This window comes from Leptonotus elevatus, chromosome 1 (assembly GCF_054856555.1).
Source record: "Leptonotus elevatus isolate MCC_2025b chromosome 1, RoL_Lele_1.0, whole genome shotgun sequence".
NCBI lineage: Eukaryota > Metazoa > Chordata > Actinopteri > Syngnathiformes > Syngnathidae > Leptonotus > Leptonotus elevatus.
This window is the reverse complement of record NC_141239.1, coordinates 12,922,333-12,936,616: the sequence shown is the minus strand read 5'-3', so window position 1 is coordinate 12,936,616 and position 14,284 is coordinate 12,922,333. Positions and strand designations below refer to the sequence as shown.

The 14,284-nt window shown below is 40.5% G+C and overlaps 1 protein-coding gene across 12 annotated transcripts in view; it reads left to right on the top strand.

The window, feature by feature from the left end:
- LOC147180940 (receptor-type tyrosine-protein phosphatase F-like) overlaps positions 1-14,284 on the top strand; it is a 255,476-nt gene that overhangs the window by 72,649 nt on the left and 168,543 nt on the right. For 9 of the 12 annotated variants that reach the window (XM_086075052.1, XM_086075025.1, XM_086075035.1 and 6 more), the window contains exon 1: positions 169-454. The exons of the other annotated variants lie outside the window; for them this stretch is intronic. The gene's annotated coding sequence lies outside the window, so the exon portion shown is untranslated. Of the gene's footprint in view, positions 1-168; positions 455-14,284 lie in introns of those variants that run through there. 12 annotated transcript variants of the gene reach the window in all.

Sequence of the window (14,284 nt, the reverse complement as noted above, 5' to 3'; positions counted from 1 at the left end):
CATAGCACACCTTGGCGTTTAGTTTGAAATGAAGGTGCACTGCAGATTGGCCTCCCATTGGCCATGGCGCAACAAGGTAAGCCCCCAGCCCGCCTCCCTTCGCTGAACACTGAAATCTGACACCGGTGACATCACACAGTGGGTTTGGCTTCTCCCGTGCCATTGCTGAGCACCCTCTCAGTGTGTGAACAAGCTCTGCTCTCTAAAGGATCCGTTTCTCTACGCGACACTGCTCCCCGGCTGGAATTGTAACACGGGGAAGAAGACCACTATATTTTTCTTCTTGTTTTGTGGAATAATAGAAGAGCACCTTGACGAATATTTTCAGGGATAATCCTTTTTCGACTACCATTGGATTGCCTTTCCCGGGATTTAGAACACACTTCCCTCTGGAATAAGTGCCTGAAAGTGAAAAGGAATAAAAACGAGATTTATTTGGAATTGACATGAATGGGTAAGTGGAATTTAATAGTGAATTTCTGCATAAGTGGATTCTTACTGGAAGAAAATATGGTGCAGGTGCATTTTTGGGGGAACCACTGCTGCGTGGCTCGGTTGGGTGATCAGAAAAGTTGCTTCTTTTAATCTACAGAATAAAAGTAACAAACTAAGTTGATGTGTCACACTCGAGCGCTCAGGTATTTTCTTCGTTCAGTCTTTTTGTGGGCTTCCCTTTTGTCCTTGCTCACTCTTGCTTGTTAAGCCAAAACAATAGTTTAACCTCGTCTTGGTTTAGCTCTATTGGCTGGCTCTCTGGCAAATTGCCCCGTCTGCCGCGAGCCCTCCCTAAACTTATTCAAGAGGACTTTGAATAGACGGGGGCCATAGAATGTCCCCTAGCTACCGCTGCTAAGGTGAGGCACCCTGCCGTTTCTGCCGTTTCTTCCGTGCTAGGGACTATGCTGGGGCCAAACAACCTGCTTTTCCAGTTGCCTTTATCTCCCCGGGCAATCTGGAGGCTAGAATTTCAACGACAAGAATTCCAGTCCGAGTGGGAGATGAAGAGACTTTGAAATCCCGGATAATTGCAGGGGGGCAACACTCGAAAGCCACAAATGTAGCTTTTGAGAGCTGTTGAGGCCTCAGGAGAGTATAACCTTTACGCAAAGCTGTACGTCTCTTATTGTTACATTTTAAGGAACCGGCTTTAATAACTAAATGTAAACATGGTAGTCTTTTGGAAAGGTATGGCCTTTTCTATTTGCAGAGATGGGGGTGCTCGGATGCCACAAATTTAGCTTGCAGGAGCCGTTTGGGCCTGTAAAGCTTTCACTACCCCATTTTTGTTATATTTTAAGAAACGGGCTCTAATAGCCACATGGAAACTTTTAGACAAATTTGGCCTTTTTTAAAATTATTATCTGCAAACAGGATTTCTTGAAAGCCAAACAATTTGTTTTTAGGAGATGTTGGTGCCTCAGTTTCAAAACCTTGCACCTCATTGTTTTATTTTAATTAATGGTTTCTGATAACCAAATGTTAAGAAGGGAATTACGTTGAGCAGTGTTAACCTTTTCCTGTTTTGAAGTTTATGGGATTGCTCATGAGCCCCAGATCTTACTTTTGGGAACCTGTTATCAGACCCTCAGTGTAACCTTCACTTAATTTAAGTAACAACCAGTTGTAAATATGAGACAATGTTAGCCCTGTTGCGAGTAAGTTATTTGTCAGTATTCTCATAATTGAATGGCCACTTTGCTCTTGAGAAGTGCTCAAGAAATAATTGCTGTATTTGTGAAATGCAGGATAAAATGACATAGACCGTGTCTTGTGTGACACATGGTAAACTATGACCTTGAGGCACACCAAAAAAAAACAACAACCACAAGATGGCCGTTAGAATGTCTGTTGAGCTGCTTAAACAAAGAAGACAAAAAGCCACGGTCATTTATTTAAACAAAGCCAATTCCTGTCCACCCCGGGCTGACCTTCGGGTCATCCTCCCCCTTTCACCTCCTCCGAGCCGGTCAGTGACACTTCACACCGCTTTTTACAACTATTCCTCGGTCAGTCATTAGTAATGTTGCGGGGGCACCACCAGATGCATCCAAGACGGGATCCGAGGAAGTGGTTCCTTATCTTTATAAGATCTTGTGCAAACAAATATCCCTTTTCTGACTTGAAGGCCTTCCTTTGGAATGAATCACGTCTCATAGGGAATCTGTCACTTTTCTTGCCCGTAGGATTCCTCAAAAGTAATTATGGATGGGAGCTCATGGATTTTTCTATTCAACTTTATTTTTCATCACGGGTGATTTGGGTAGATGCTGAATGGTCTATTAATGCATGATGGATTTACCTAAGCGCTCTCGTCCCAGCTGGGACACCAAAGACGGTTGCTTTAGAATCACAGATTGATGTCTGGAAAGGCCAAACTAAATATCAATATATCGTTGTTGTTATGATACAGTACTGACACAGGCACCCAATATTATGATATATAGCTGTATTACAATATGAATATAATTAAAATGTTATGATATATTATCAATATCTTTTCTTTTTTTTTGTTACTTAAAAAAATACAAATGCACAAATATTGCGAAAATAAAAAATATATAATTAAGGAATAATACACAGATATGAGGAACACATGGAAATAAACAAATGTTAGACAAAATATTAATGTTAAAAAATCTTATATGAAAAAAAAAAACGTTATTGAGGAATATACTTGGCTATGTTTTGCGGGAAAAATAGTAGAAAACAAAACTTTATGGCCAAAACATTAGAACATATTAAATTTGTGGATTAAGGGGAAAAAATATACTTGACTATACGCACAAAATAATTTGTCAGAAACCCATAAATATTCTAGGAAATATTTATGCAAAAGTATTACAACAAAACTATTCACAACAAATCACACTTTTTAAACAAAAAAAAAATCAAAATCATAGATGAAAAATTCAAAACAATTAAACCAATACCAAATAGCATTAGAAATAACAGACAATATTAGAATATAATAAACAAATATGTTACAAAATTGAACATATTAGAAAACAATACGTAATTACAATACCTTTTTAACATAACTTTTTTGGCACACGCACTCCCCAGTTGACAAAATCTGCATTTTTATTTGTTGGCAAAGGTTAAAAGCACCTTACCAAAATGGATTGGAATAGATAAATAAAAATTGTATGTTTTTATTGTATTAAAATGCAATTAATTACAGCAGATGTAATTAATTTGATCCAAAAAAAATGGAATCCCATCGCTGTGAGATCCTCTGAAATTCCCACCCCTAATTTACAGCGCTAAAATGAGTCCAAGGCTTTGATGTAGACCAGCCATGTTTGTGATCGCCTCAAAGTAGTCAAAGTTGTTTGTTTTTTGCGCCAGGAATTAAATTGCCCGCCGGCAACAAGGTCAAAAGTATCTGCTTTGTGATGACGACGCTTAATTGCTAGTCCCCCCGCGCTGTGCTAAATAACGTGTTGATGCAGCGAGAGGGGGCTGAACGCGCCAGATAGTCACGCATAATACCCAACTTCAATCAGCCACCACCAACTTCGCAAATGTGTTAGTTGTGTTGATAGTCACTTTCCGGGCACGGTTGTGACATTTTGCTCCGAGTGCGCAGCCTCATTCGTTGTGACGGCGGCTGGGATGCGATTTAGGAAGGGGGGGGGGGGGTGTAAATGCTGCTTTATCACTAGATCACTCCAAGGAATAGCAAGGAGCTCATACAGTACAGGAGTACTGTCCAAAAGAGGTCTGTTCTATATGTTGACATTCAGACAGATTTGCTGAAAAGAACAAAAATGCCTTTGGACAAGAGGATAAATGGATACATTTATTTAAAGAGAAGCAGTGGTGTACTGTGTGCATACAGTATATATGCATATTTTTGACTCTCTGAAGGAAGACCCTGCATGACACTAAAATCGAATAATTTACATTTTCAAATGTCACAACTTTTAGAAATTAACCAAATATATGCAAATATTGGAGAAAAGAACATTATATGAAGGACACAGAATATTGGAAAAAAAAATGGAAAAAATATGTTAAAACTGCAGTCTTTATGTCAAGTTCGTGCATGATGCGCGTGTGAGTACGTGCGCTCAAATAAACTTTGTTTTTTGTTGGAGTCTGAGCTTGAGTTTGTCCTGTGCGTGAAGCCAGCCTCTTGGGTTTTTTTGTTTTTGTTTTCCCCTCCAGTTTCCATCCCATTTTTCTTCTACGCTAACACTAAATGTCCATGTGGAAAAGCATGATGTCACCATCCACCATCCAGCCTCAGTACCCTGCAACATTTCCTCAGTCATTTTTGAGCGTTTTTGAACACAAGAATAAACACAATTCAACTTACAAGAAGAGTCCAATTGTCTCGATTGCACCTCTGTGGATGACCATTACCGGGACCACTGAGAACCTACAAACATACAAGAAAAAAAACAAATTTGAGTCAGAGACATACAAATGTTAGAAAAAAAATACAAATATTTGATGGAAAATGGTTTGTCATGCACCCACTTTTTCCAAGATTCCGTTTTCAACATGTTGAAATTGTGACCTTGACCTATATTGAGTGTTTTCTTGTATGGCTTGTGAACATGCCGTCGTGGACATAATTTTACCCATTTTCCAGCTTGTTTGCTACTTAGACATGTCCTGTGACGGTATTTCCTGTCTGTATTTCTTTTAACTTTCTTTCTGTTATGAGGTGCAACACTTCCTTGAATGAAGCTTTCGCACTGCCAATTACTTGCTGACCAAATAATTGCACTATTTAGCTCTGCAGTATAATTATTTCCCAATAAAGGGGTGCTAAGAGACTATTATGTAGAGTGCATGTAACATGGCCAAAGGCATCAAGACTTTTAATGGCTTCAATATTATTTCACATTATTTGGTGGATCTTGAACTAACATTTTCTTTAAAATGCATTTTGTTTTTAACTAACCTATTTTGGATGTCTGCAATAGATTAATGGGCTTTACATGATTTCTAATAGGTAGATAGATATTGCTTTGGTTTTCGTTTGATTTGGTTTGGGTCACACTTTTTGGTTCGGATTAATTATAACTCACACTGCACTTAATAGGAACAAAAATCCATGTAGTCAGTAGAAAATATAAAACCATCATGCCATTTCTTGAATTACTGCAATATCCTGAAATGTTAAAACTGCTGCGTTTTTTCCCTCCCTATAGGCTGCTTTCCACTTCATGTTGCTTCACAAAATAAAAATGGAAAAGGCATCTTGATTTATGCGTCATTTGGTTCTGGCAGCATAGTCTCTTTTGGCAGATTTATACCACCGCTTCCCGACACCCCTCGTTTGTGCCCGGGCCCTCCCAATTTCTCCAAATGTCGGGTGTCGACTCCACGTTCTGCTTGATTACTTTATCAGCTCCCGCTGTCGCCGCTTCGGCGAGTTATGACCTCATTTTCATCGGCCCAGTGTAGCGCGACAAAACATGACAGAGTCTGACTATCATTAAAATGTTACTGTATGTAATAGCAACCCATTTCTAGCCTCGCAATTTGAGACATTTTGTTTTTTCCCTATTCCTTTTCTGCTTGACTATGAAGTCCCTGGCTTGTTTTAGGAAGATGGATGGACGTTGGTTTCATTAGTACACCTGACTTATTTATAGACTGTGCACTGCTTTTTTGCTTGCTGTGGGCCCTGTAAAGGATGCTGGAGGCTGATGAGACATTCCTGCGTCTGAGAGGTTTTCTCCACGGAGGCTAGGGTGAGAAAGAGGGTGACAAGGCAAGAATTACAGTGGATATAATTAAGTCTTCACACCCCTCTTTAGATGCCAGATATTTGATTGAAAGAAATGAGACAAAGATAAATAAGTGGAAAAAACAACAACAGTTCATTATGAACTCATTTTATGCCAGCCATTTGCACTCACAACCCTAAACTGCCCGTGATTTTATAACATTTTGACAGATTTTTTCAAGCCCCACAGAATATTGACATATAGTTATTTTTACCAATGCCAATGCACGTAACACGCATTGACGTAAACTCTGAAATGTAGTGAATGAATGAATGGAAATGCATGTGCATTCTGCAGTTCATGTGCAAGTCCAAAGTGATGTACGTATGCACAATGTGCCTGTGTTAGAGAAAGCAATGAAACTGCACTCACACAAATGCGACTTGATGAAATTCTTACTCGCGCTAAAAAAAAAAGGTCGCATATGCAAATATTTTGGTTGCAGCCTTGAGCCCTGGTTGTTCTTGTTTTTTTGTTTTTTTTAACAAACCATTGGGAATGTGCAAGATTGTTGCTAAACTGAGTCCTAGATGCTCATAGGTTGAAATCAGGTAGATATTTGGGCCATAAACATGATCGACGAAGTATTCAGTCATTGTTGGGCATCATAATTACATATACAGTCACATATTCTCTCTCTGGCATTCAATTTCCGATAGATAAAAACCACCATGTGCTCAAAAAGCAACAATAGTGAAGTACACGTACACACACACACACACACACACACACACACACACACACACACACACACACACACACACACACACACACACACACACACACACCTCACTGGAACCCTTCTTAGCAGTCCAGACCTAGCACCAAATATTTATCAGGATCTCCCCCTTCTAGCTCTAGAGATTAGCGCTTTGCAACCCTGCAGCGGGGATGCTGTCTGCCTGGCAATTTGACGGCTAATCCCCTGCCTCTTCCCCTACAAATCTCTTCCCTGATAAAGGCGTTGCTTAAACATTAGTAAACACGGCAGACTCTGCTTGCCCTACTCGTCCTAACAAGCGCTGCTAGGAAATGGAGGGATCACCAGCATTCGCGTCGTGGCTTTGTTCATGCAAATGGCTCACAAGGAAACTCCTCTGAAGGGTCAAGACGAGAGACATTCACATGAACATTGGACCGTGGCTCGTCTTGGCTTCATCTAAGGATCACTGACTGTACTACTGCTGGCTGCTGCAGGATGTTTATGACTTGCGCAAAAAGATCTCCTTGCCTCAGATCTTACTTCCCAAGCTGCCTATATGATTATGGACGGATGGTGTCCTCACAGGAGTTTAACTGGAAGCGTTAGCCTCTGGCCCCTTACCTGATGTCTGTCTCCTGCATGGTTGTTCAGCCTTGGGGATCAAAAGCAAAGCCTTCGGCCCAAACAAAACTTGACCTGGATGACGATTAACCAGTCGGTGGAATGACTTCAACTTGATGACCGTGTTGGGTTTTGGTTTGCTGACCCGACAGGAGGCACTTTTGGTGTCAGGGGGGATCTTGGCAGTGGGGTGAGTGACATGCTCTTTTCCCACGCCACGGCCACAGTGTTCGGCACAATAATTGTCAAGAGAGCGAGATGACCTGTCAGGAAGAATTGGGTGAGATATCTGTGTGCAGCAGGCACTACGGTGCTTAACGCGTCTGTCTCACAGATCTGCGGTTCTTGGTTAAAATTTCATTTCTGGCCTTCCTGTGGAGAGTTTGCTCGGCGTCTCCCCTTGCTTGTGTGCGTTTTCTCTAGGTACACAAGCTCTATCTCATATTCAAAAAACATGCATATTATGTTCTTTGAATACTTATTGTCCACAATGTCGGTGTGCATACGTATTGGTAAATGTCTGTATGTGCCCTGCATTTCGTGGTGACCAATCCTGGGTGCACCCTCCCTCTAGTCCACTTAGCTGGGATGGATTTGTAGAATGACCCATTCAAATAGAGCACTGTGAGAGGGCTGCAAGCTATGTCTTGTGTTACATGAGACCCTTATGAAACTAGCAATATTTTGATCTAGGGATCAGTCTGTATTCCAAATGCATTGAGTCCAGGCATTAAAACAATCAAGCACACACTAAGGTACATAGTTTTTATGATTGTTTAGTACTAGACTAGCGTTCGAGGGGCTCTTTTATTTATATATATATATATATATATATATATATATATATATATATATATATATATATATATATATATATATATATATATATATATATATATATATATTTTATTTTATTTTTTTTAAAGGAAGGCGCTGCAGGAGAAAGAGTGGCTCACCTGTACTGCAGTACACGGCAGTTCTGTCTTTTTTCGACCCACTTAAATGTTGTACATCAAGCGACACCCCTCTCCTCCGGTGTGCGCAATGGCGCCGGGAGCTGCTGCGACTGACCGGCACAAACTCACACAGTGAAAAACCAGCGAGAAGAAAAGACGGACACTCACCCCCGCGTTGGCTGTTTAATTTAAATAGACGCTTGCTTGCAGCGTTTTTTTTTTTTTTTTTGGCTTGCATCACCGCAACCTATTTCGACCACATTCTTTCGGCTTTAATTTTATTTCAGCCGAATGCCGAAAATGGCAAAATTTTTCGGTGGCCGAATATTCAGTGCTTCGCTAGTGTAAGATTATGTGAGCACACGTCATGAGAAAGCATTCCCAGTGACTGCTTTACCTAGAATCTTTCATTTTTTGTTATACATTTATATTTATGACCATGAAATTTTATTTTTCATTAAAATATTTACTGTATAATATGACAAGTGTAGGTTTGTGACAGACTACTGCAAATTTCGACTGGCATTGATTCAGGCTACATGTCAATTGTAATAACCAACGCAGTACATTTTTAACGCATGCATGTGGGGTCTGAAAACCAGCTCCATTGACAATGAGCTCTGGTCGGTAAAAAATTCACAGCCAAGCCACAACTAATCCTAAGAGGGGAATATCCTGGAGTTGCCCGTCCGTCTTGACTGTGTATGTGTGTGTGTTTCTTGTTAGGCAAGCAGCAAAACAGTGATTCTACAATGGGTAACAGTGGTAATTGATAGTCTGGAGGTTGTTTGGATGGCAGGTAAATCCTATCTGCAGCTGCACTGCTGAGCGAGCGAGTGGGTGGGGGTACGGTGAGGGTATAAATAAGTCTTCCAAGGTCTGAGGATTTGAAAATAACCAGTCGAACAGCGGGTGGGGGCTGAGTGGAGCAGATAGCATATCTGTTGATAGACAGGTTGAGGGGTGGCCAATATTTCACGTGGCGGCTGATTCCTTATCACTTCCGATAGCCGGCACATTTAAATCGGAAACATTTCTTGACGTCAACTTGAGCAGTAAGTGTGTGGTTCTGCCGCTTTTAAGTGACTTCCATTAACCACGGCGTCAAATCCAGTCCAGTGATTTGTAAAGGGAGATGATGTTGAGGGGAAAAAATGAAGGGAGAGACAGGACAGGGTGGCAAACAAGAGAGATTGGTCCCAGGGAGAGATTTGTACGTAGTAATGAGGCCATCGTTGGAGTGTGGGTCATCGCGCTGTGGCTCTGGCTTGTCATTATAATGGACCTTGCAAGTCAGCTGGCAATCGATCGGAGCGCTCGCCTGTTGTTCCTCACTCTTACCTCCTGTCAGGGCTGCCACCTCGAGAGATGCAGCATGAAGCATAATCTTTTCCCCGACGACAGATTCTATGTCCAGATATGACCTCATTACCTGCAAGGTGGTCTGAGGTGATGTGCGACTGGCACAAAGTCCAACATCCTACTTCCGGATGTGGTAACCACAGCCGGCTCTGAAGTAATAGAATCATTTAACATGAAGACGATGTAATGTGGTTAGCGCATCTACTTCATAGGTAGAAGACTGTGGTTAAAGTCAGCCGATAGAGGCCCCAGGTCACAAAAGAGATGGATGGACTAGCTACTGTGGCTTTCTCCCGCATTTCAATGCATTTCAATGAAGTCTATTAAATAGTCCATTGGTGTGAATGTGAATGGTGGTTTGTCAATAAGTGTCCCCACTTTGCACCAGAAATCCTCTGGCATCGGCTCCAGCTCATTGTTGACCATGAGGACAAATGACATGGAAAATGGTTGGACTAGGTAACACAGCGTCATTATCTTACATTCAAAAAACATGCACTTCAGTTCATTTGATGAATCTAAACTGCCCATAGGTGTGATTGTCTTTTTTGTCTTTGTGCCCTGTGATTCGCAATGATTTGCTGTTCACCAGAAGAAGCCCCAGCTCATTTTAAATGGGATAAGCGCTGAGAAATATGTCTATTCTCCATTCATGTTGGCTTACAGTACTTTGGTTTCTCCTCGAGAGAGTCCCTCCCTGTTCAAATAGTGTCAAACTAAATCGATTAGGATTAGGTATAAGCACATCCTCCTTGAAGTTAATTGCTCTGTGGCACATTAATAGTGATTTAAGGCAGACTGAACCAGATCTTGTTTGATGAGTTTGGAATACATAGAAAGTCCAAACGACTCCTCTCGTTTACATTTTAAATCCCCTGGCCTCTGGAGAGCGACGGGAGATATATGGTCCCATCTGCCCTGGCAGACCGGCTCGCAGCTTAGACGGACAGAAAAAGACAGAGCGGGAGTAGTTGACCCACAGAAGCAAAGTTTAGGCGGTAAAGCAACAACCAAAGACAGCACAGCTTGTTAGATGGATGGCATGGCAAAGAGCTAATGTTAAAATGGTTTTGCTTTTCTGGTAGCCACCGCAGGACACAAATCCACCTTTATAAATGCACCGTAATTCTTTGCCCGAGAATCCATCACTTATGAATATTTGTTTCTCCCCTAGTCCAAACATTTGAGACACATTTCCACCACTCAGTACAGCACATATCGCCAGGGTAAATGCACTTTGATTCGTGTATGGTTAACCTCGAACCAGGTGTAGGCACTAAGGCGGGAACATTATTCAGCTACATAAATAGCAGCTACCTACATTTTCCCATCTTTTTTGTCCCGTGTCACTGTATAACAGCTACCAATACAGAATATGGGGACAAACTCAACTCCACTCTTTCCCAGCAGTCAGTACAGTTTACTTCAGGGTACGATAAACTTTGATCAAGTTTTGGAGGCGACATGGCCCCTTTTACACTACATGTCATTTCCCCACATTGTTTTCTGTATGAATGTTACCAATACAGAAAAAGAGAAAACTCAACCTGCAGATTCTTTTGACGTCTGAGGTACAATCAAAGCCAGGACAACATCTCTGTGTAAAACAATTCCACAACACAGTGTCAGGGTGTGAAGTTAACACCTGGCACTTACTTCTCCTGCAATATTGTTGTAATGCTGTTTCATGGGTGAAAATGCACACATTTACAGTAATATCACATCAACCTCCACCACAATGTTGTGTTCACTCCACATTGAACCACACACAATTATTTTCATTGCGTTTCAACATAGTTTCTTGTAAAATGAAACAACTCTTTCTGCATAGACAGTCGTGAAAGAATGTGGGCATTCAAAGCTACAATTGCATGTTTGCATCATTGTCGTCAGTGGTTGTGTGTTTTAAGCAAATATAACTTTGAAGAACCATTGTGTTTGAAATGGCGCAAGATTTTTCACGTGAAATTGTTTTGTGCCAAATGAACCCATCCAACCGGGGACCCAAAAGGGGGTTTGTGACGGAAAGCTAGTCATATACTGTAAACATTTAAACAGCTTTTATCTATGCAGTTTGTGCTCAAATGGATGGATGCTATGTTCTATGCTCCCCCACTAGTCTAAAGCATTTGTGGAGTATGAATTAAGCAAAAAAAAACACTTGTATTTGTCCATCCCATCGGGCGGCATTTTACTGCCACTTGACTTGCTGGCAATGGAAAATGACATCCTCAGTTTTATTGTTGGGTAGAAAAAAAAAAGCCTGGTGGCCCACCAGGCCTATGAAGCACTGGGGGAAACACTGCACAAGTTGCTCCCATTAATGGGCTAACCTGATCTGGTGTAGCCTACATATAAACAGAGAAATTTGGGCGCAGTACAGTACAGTAGTAAAGACGTTCTTGTTGAGGAAAATGATCCTATCTGCCTGTTCAGGCAATGTGCCTGCAATGTTGTGGACACATATCTAATGCAGAAGACAAGAACACACGCTCAGTATAAAATAAATGCATAGTGTATGATTATGTTAGCTTTTTTTTTTTTTAGTTGACCCATCGTTTAGTACTAACAGGCCTCAATTGTTGTGCTAGATGTATTTTATGATTTATCTCACCCGATTATGACTTCGCTCAAATAAAGCACACTATTAGCTGATACTCGAATCTCATCAAAACGATTGTCAAGACTCAATGCCCAAACAGATGTACGTAAACCTCAACGCTTGCAGTTATTATGTTGCTACTTAGTTTATACGCCAATATAACATATTTAATAAGATATTTTTTCTAATAGTTTAATCATGAAATGAGATTGTTTGAGAACCCCTGATGTGTTTAATGTTAAAGAATGATACAAAATGTAATATTTATTATTATTTTAATACACGTCCCCTTGATTACTGTCTTATCATACAGAGATCGCGACGTCCCTACACACCTTAGCTACACATGCCACCAAATCCAATATTGCCCTTCAGCAGTCCCTTCTATTGATCTAACTTTTTTTCCCCCTGCAGGCCTCTGACATTTTAAAGGTATAGAAATAGTATTGGAAAAGAACAAATGCAACAGCTTGCACACTGCAGGGCTCCAACGTTGCTTATTTATCGTGTCGCTATGACGCTCAGAGCTGGGCCGCTCTTTTAAAAAAAGAAAGAAAGAAGTAGGGGCGATCGTTATCTGTCTCTCCGTCTCTTATTTCATTTGAAAGTATCGCCAAACAATTACAAATCGGGGGGGGGGGGGGGGGGGGGGGTTACTGTGACACATACCTCGGAATTGGGTCCCTGCTGGCCAAAGAGCTCCACTCCACAGGCCGTTACAGTCCCTAATCTGGCTTGACACCAAGCTGATTTACAATACCCCCTACTCTAAGCGCTGGCTGACTGGAGGTAATTGATTTAGAACAGTGCAGACACCTGCTGAATTTTATGAAACCCTCAAATACCCCCCTTCTATGCGCTTGTACAAAGTTGGGGGTTTAATATTCTCACCTCGGTGCCACCTTTTGAATAGAAGTTCCATGCTAGTGAGTAAACACTCATTTAAATTATGCCATGCATTTTAACCCTACTGTTATATTGTTGCTTTTTATACACCAAATATTTACGTTTTCCAATGTGACTTGAGTTGTGACTTGAGTTGTGACTTGAGTTGTGACTTGAATTGTGACTTGAATTGTGACTTGAATTGTGACTTGAATTGTGACTTGACGTGACCCACAATATAACAGGAGGGTTAAGGACAGGCAGCCATGTACTACTGCATTTAACCTTTCCATTATGCTTCTTTAGTATACCAAAAATAATCATTGGTCATGTGACCCACTGCAATTTTTTTCATAAAAAAAGAAGAAGATCAATTTAAAAACTAATTAAAAAGAAACAAAAAAAAAAGCCCATAATCTTTTTTGGTTTTGTCCCCCCCCCCCCCCCCCCCCCCATAAAAAAAATGACACTAAATATTTCCCTTGACGTTTAAACATAACAATGGGTGAATTATCTCCAATATAGCAAGAGGATTGAAGCTAGGGCTGAACAATTATGGAAAATAATCTAATTGCGATTGCGATCATATGCAATTATTTTTTTCAAGGTCTTTTTCAATGAATTTTTTACCCAAAACAAAATCTTAACATTTTAGCAAATTAAGCGTTTTCTACTACAATTACAGTTACAGTAAAATTTACCACTTCAACATATCCAACTTTTCATGTTGCATGAAACATAACATGTAAACACTGCATTTATCAATAAATCAATTCAATATACATAAAAAAAAATCTCCAGTCAGTAAACTCACACATAGGCAAAGTAAAATTATATTACGTAACATTTTCTGATTTGATAAAAAAAAAAAAAACACTAGCATTCTGTAGCTATCCTTGTGGGTGCGGGTTAGGTAGTTTCCTATGGTCTGGACGGACCATGAAGGCAATACAGACTTTTGTTTTGGTAAGCTAAGCACATTCGGAGCTGTTGTGTTCTGGCGTGGTTACGGCCGACAGTTACTTGCAAATTGTCAAGAGTTGTTGTTTGTTCGCCGCTTGGCCTGATTAGTTCACCAACGCAACAATACATGTACATTAAAAGGGGCAGTGTCTTGTGTATTTAATTGTTAAAAGTACAATTAATCGTTCAGCCCTAGTTGAAGCTGCTACTTTGCACTACATGAGTAAAACCTCACCTTGGGTTTTTCTTTCCATTCTCGGGTCAGTGTGAAGTGCTGCATGTTAAGTAATCAAAAAACTAAAATATATAAATAAAAAAAATTAAAATAACAATGAGAAAAGGACAAAAATATGTCCATGATTATCTAATTAGTCAATTTGACCTGCAATATAACTGGAGGGCAGAGCATACATAATTTTTTGTAGTTAATTCGTAAATGGCATGT